A 5,959-nucleotide genomic window follows, 5' to 3' on the forward strand; every position below is an offset into this window, starting at 1 on the left:
TCAGCGTTATATTGTTTTATGAAGCAGATTAATTAATTGAAATTAATTTTATACAAGCTTTGTTTCAGAAATTAATTAAATACAGCAATACCCCGCATAGTCCGGTTTCCGCCAATATCCTGCACACATTTTGAAACCGAATTAGTATTAGTATGAACAGTATTACTAAATCCGCACTGATCGCATTTTGTCACATTCGGTCTTAGCGCATTTTTTTGTTTTGTCAACGTGTTCAAAGCATCTAACATATTGTTTTATTGTTGTTTGGACTTTCACCTTTAATTTAGTAAAAAATTGTATTTATTAGTTATTATTTTTTGGCAAGAACGCATCGTAAGCACACAAGAAGTTATGTGGCGTATATGGGAATGAAGAAGGAAAGGCAGTATCAAAATTGGTTTACTAAATTTAGTTTTGATTATTTTTTTTAGTTAAAATTCGCATTCACTTGGCAACTAATAATTTTTATTGTTAATAATTAATGAATGTAATTTGTAATTAAGATAATTGAAAATGCAATTAATGCTTTTATTATAATTAATTTTGAGTCAATCAAAATTGAAGTGACAATTAAAAAAATCGACTTGGAAAAATAATAGTTGCGAAAAGAGGTGCCTATTAGTCGCGATGCGTTATGCAGACTTAAATAGCAGGAGATAATAGGTGAAAAGTCGTTGAAGTGGAGCAAGTGTATTATTCATGGGATTGGAGTGTAATTATTTCCTCGAGTCGGGAGAAAGGAAAAACGCGTGGGTGTCGCCCCATCCGCACATATATAGATATATTTGCTAAACCAGACAAAAGGGATTTAAAATTATCAGCCATTCGATCAGTCATTGTTTCACAGAGGAGAATCCGAAATGGCACAAAGGTGTGTGTAGATGGATTTGAGAGAGTGGCAGAGGGACCAGCAAAGCAGATGGGAATTTTCTCCTTGCCACAGATAAAACGAATCTATTGTTTACTGGGAAAGCCCGAAAGGAGACCTTTATCAAAAGCGTGATTTTATATATTAAAGAATCGACCAATCAATTGGACTGTTACAATTCAGCTGATGCCAAGATCTAATAACTTTTTTTTCTAGAATATTGGCTTTGCGATAGTTACCTTTTAGCTATTCATCATGGAAATCCATTAATATTCTTAGAATAAGATACAGTAAATGTATAATACAATTTAATATCAGAAAACGTAAATAGAAATTAAAGGAAGTTGTGGTTAGGTTGGACCAATATCGTAATAGTCTTTTCACCATACCAACATAGGTTGTCTAGACATAAATCTGATTGATGCAATAACTTTTGTGATAGAGCGTACCATGGATGCAGTTTGTAAGCCGTTATTGTCTTCCGGCAGCTTGCACTTAATTATTTTACTAGAAGATTGATAGCCGTAAAGTGAATAGTAAAATATATTATTATATTCTTGTAAAGTATACATTTGGAAGTTGGGGCATCGGGCATAAATATGAAGTGGAACACTAAAAAATGTGTGCGCGGGGGTGACATCTCAGAAAAAAAAAGTGAGAGCAGATTTTGGAGCCTGTATAATATACTAAAAGAAATAAAAAACGTTTTATATAAGCGAAGGTTGCTGTTCAAGAGTTTCACAGAACTTATAAGTCCAGAACTAATTTATAATTATAAGTGTCGTCAACGAACTAAATACAAAAGAATATTCAGGGGTATGGATTGATTTATTCTTCGGAGTGTACGTTATCAACATGTGGGAGTGGAAAATCACCTGGTTTAAAATCGTCGTTTGGAGGCTCTTAATCTGGGAACTAATCTTGGGGTTTTGATAAAATAAGATACAGTGTGTGCGTCTCTAAACTAAATAGTGAATTCAGGGAATGGTGTGAACAAATACAATTAATAATCATAGTTAATGAATTGTTGGTTACAACAAAGTACAGTGCAACCTCGCTTAACGAGCACCTCGCATAACAAGCATTTCGGTTAACGAGCAAAATGAATTGTAAGAAAAATTCGGAACTTTGGAACGGTTTAAACTCGTTAAGCGAGGTTCCACTGTATTTGAGAAGCACAGAACATCAATAGAATTATTAGATATATTGGATTTTGTAAAGAGAGTCTTAAATATTCATTAGCAAATGGGTAATTTTTTTTATTTCAGTATACTAAAACAATGATTCTGTTTTTCATTCTGTATCAAACTTACATAAGTACCCTATAGTCAATATCCCTACGTAACAGTTGATTATTTTAATTTTATTATTATATTTATATATTATGACTGTTATAATTATTATTAAAAACTAGTTTTCGTTCACGTATATGAACATTTCCATATACTGAAAGAACTGGTAGTTCTAATATGAGGACAGAATTAAATATTTTTTAAGACTGATAAAAATGTTCATCAATTTTCTATTAATCTATTTTTTTTTAATTTATTCTTTTATTATCATTTTTCTAGTAATATATGAATCAATGAAAATAAAACAACAATTTCATATTTTTTGTAATTGGGTCAAACAAATAAATTAATTACCAAATAAATTTATTAATTTTTTCAAATTATTTATAAATGTCTATTAGTTAGTTAATACCAATATTTTATTTATTAAATTAAATTGTATATACAATGAGCTTCTGACCGCAACTTTTCCGCCGTGTTAATAAAATATATTATTAATTTATTCTGTATTTTCATTTAAACAGATTATATTTATTTGTATAAATATATTTTGTGCTACAAAGACGAATTATTTGCATTTCATTAATTAATTTCTATAGTGTTTAATTAAATTTTGCAGAAAACCACTATAAGTCCACATAAAAGTTCTTTGTAATATATATGAATAGACAGAAAAACTGCTCTTTCTATTTAGTTATACAATAAATCTTTGTTTATTTATTATTTATTAATCTATAATTACTTAGTATTATGTATTTTTTATATCAATAAATATTAATATTACTAATTTAAATATAACAATTATAATTCAGCAACAAATTACAAAATGTATTCGACCTTTCGACCAAAGTATATAATGTATAAAAATAAGAAATGTATTTTGGTTAAGAAAAGTTGAATGAATATTAGTAAAGGCATACAATGACAAGTTTTTATTTATTATTTTATAGGTAAAAAGCAATATCACGTAAATAAACTTTTTATGTTTAGTTTCTTGCTGTTATCATATCTGACGCATCATTGAATATAAGCTTATGGGAATTTGGGCAAATTGAAATGTGAAAATAGCATTTTTCGTACGTACGGAAAAGTGGAAAAGTTTGCGAATCAGTTTACATGTCAAATAAAACTAGAAATATAAATTGTAAGCTTCGTTGCCCTCGGGGCCCGTACTGCGAATGCCACCACCTCCCCTCACAGTTCGCTCCAAACGATATTAGATTCGAGCGCAGATTCCATCGCACAATTTCCAATTAATTTCCAACGACAACGTGCAAAAATATAATATTCTGCATCTAGTTTTCATACGTGTGCAAAAAAAAAGAGTACAAAGATAAAGAGAAAACAAGTGAAGTGAATGGGCGTGTGCGAAAATCATTTGCATTTTTTAATAAACACCGTCGAAGGAGGCGGGGATTGAACTTTTTAAAACCCACATTATGGTACATTTTCAGGATACATAAGGGGATTGCGCTGAAGGGATTACAATGAAATTTGAAAAATGAATTATTAAAATCCGCCCTACGCATACATGCGACCATATTAATGCCTCCTGTAATTCAGAGACTTCTGCTGCTGAATAAAACGCACAGACACACAAATATAAATGACTTTTATTATTAAAAAAAGCATAAAATGAGAGAGAGTAGCATAAGAGGGAACGTTGGTGAGCTCGAAATTTATATACTTTTTTGGTTACATAATTTTTTTTATTTCCTTGACATACTCGACGAAATTATTTACGACATGATAATAAATTCCTCTTGTCGCTCTTTATAACTGCATAAGTAGAAATATGTGATTTTTCCGGGTCACCGCTGAACAAAATGTACCCAACAACTGAGCAGTGATCCGAATCTTGTTATCATGGGGGAGAATTTCTAATGGAAAAATAAAATGAAAATGATAATAATGTATACAGTACCACCCCATCCATTTTGGGACCCCAAAAATTTAAGGCACAATTTGGTATTTTGTTTACAGATTAATAACAAGGAAACAAATATTATTTTTTGAACTGATTAATTTTCAAAAATATTCTGTTTTGAAAAAGTAATTAATAATATAAGTCCAAAAGACTACAATTACATAATTTATTTAATTAAACATATTGTGTAATTATTTAAATAGAATATTGGAATATTGGATATATATTATGTTGGGAAAATTATGAAAATTCTGCTAAAATGAAATACTTGTATGTGGTACAAGTTAATAGACTTCTTAATGTTATTAACATCTATTTTTAAGACAAACATAATTATGTTACCTAACTCAAATTCTATCAAACCGCATAAAATAAACAGCCAATAAAATGAAAAAAAAAAACATTTATTTTTTAAAATTTATTTTGTTTAAGTAAAAATTAGTTTGTTTATTTTTTTTAATCGGACTATGCGAGGTATTCCTTTATTTAATATATGATAGTAAATTAACAAGCAAATATTCTGATTGATACTAATAAATTTCAAATGTTCGTATGTTTAATATAACAGTTAATGTTAAACAAGGTTAAACAATAAAATATATTATGTTCCAAATAATCTAGTATTTTCTTGATCAAATTTGTTATAGATTGTACTAGATGGTATTGTAGAAAATCATAACTGATTTAGTATCGAGGAAACTGAAGAAACTATAATAATATGATAAATAGTTTATAATATATTGATTTTACAAGCTTAATTGAAGGCGTTGATCTTATAAATCTTTGCTAAGCATAATATAAATATAAGATAAACATTATATTTTCATTTTATTTAATAATAATAATCTTTATTAGTCACAATTGTAACCAAAGGGCTATCGACCTAAGTTTTCCGCCCAGAGACACAATAAAATATAAATTATCACAAAAAAAAAATCATACAAAAAAAGGCGTTCTGAAAAATGTGAAACGTACATATCATTTTATTTATTTTTTTCCTTTCTTCAAAGAAAATGTTAAAGTTATTTTTACTTATTATATTTGAACTATCACATTATCCAAAAATGATTGAAATTTGATTTAGTAAGTTGCAGTACAAGCAGCAGTAGCAACACGGAAATAAGCAACTTATAATTATAATACTTATCTTCAATAGTTTCCACAAAAAAATAGGTTGAGCTCTTTCCAGTTAGTTTTGACAATGTCTTGTAAAATTGTTCAATTCTAAAGATATTTTTTTGAATTAACCATTTAGCAAGAGATATATGCCTCCGTGGCGCAATTGGTTAGCGCGTTCGGCTGTTAACCGAAAGGTTGGTGGTTCGAGTCCACCCGGGGGCGAAAGTTTTGTACCACGAACTTCTAATTATAATATATATCTTCAATAGTTTTCACAGCTGAGCTGCTTGAATACAGAGCAAAAATAGCCAGCTTAGAAAACGTTATTAAACAACAACAAGAATTGCTTAACGAACAAGGCTCATTGCTTTTGCAAGAACAACAACAACAACCGCAGCAGCAGCAACAACAACAACAGCAGCAACAAAAACAACAGAAGAAAAATAGCGGTAATGAGCCAACGGGACTACTAGTAAATAACCCGTATTCTGTTTTAGCCAGTCTGCAAACGGCTCGGTGGAGTCCCAGCCGAAAGTCACACCAACTAATATTAAAAAACTTCAAACCACACCAAAGTCACTACCGTTATTCATCCCAGAGGTAGACGACATTAATAAATTAATCAAGGACTTTGATACTGTTAGGAAGAACGCGTACACGCTCAAACTGGTTGGAAAGAAACAGGTGAAGGTACAAGCGAATTGTACCAATGAATTCGAAAGGATTAACGCGCTAATCAAAGACAAACACATG

The 5,959-nt window shown here is 29.9% G+C and overlaps 1 non-coding gene across 1 annotated transcript; it reads left to right on the plus strand.

Annotated features, from left to right (window-relative positions):
* Positions 1-5,354: 5,354 nt before the first annotated feature.
* Positions 5,355-5,428, plus strand: Trnan-guu. Its single transcript has one exon. It is a non-coding gene; the product is annotated as a tRNA-Asn (tRNA).
* Positions 5,429-5,959: the final 531 nt, after the last annotated feature.

This window comes from Nicrophorus vespilloides, unplaced genomic scaffold (assembly GCF_001412225.1).
Source record: "Nicrophorus vespilloides isolate i.1.1-1 unplaced genomic scaffold, Nicve_v1.0, whole genome shotgun sequence".
NCBI lineage: Eukaryota > Metazoa > Arthropoda > Insecta > Coleoptera > Silphidae > Nicrophorus > Nicrophorus vespilloides.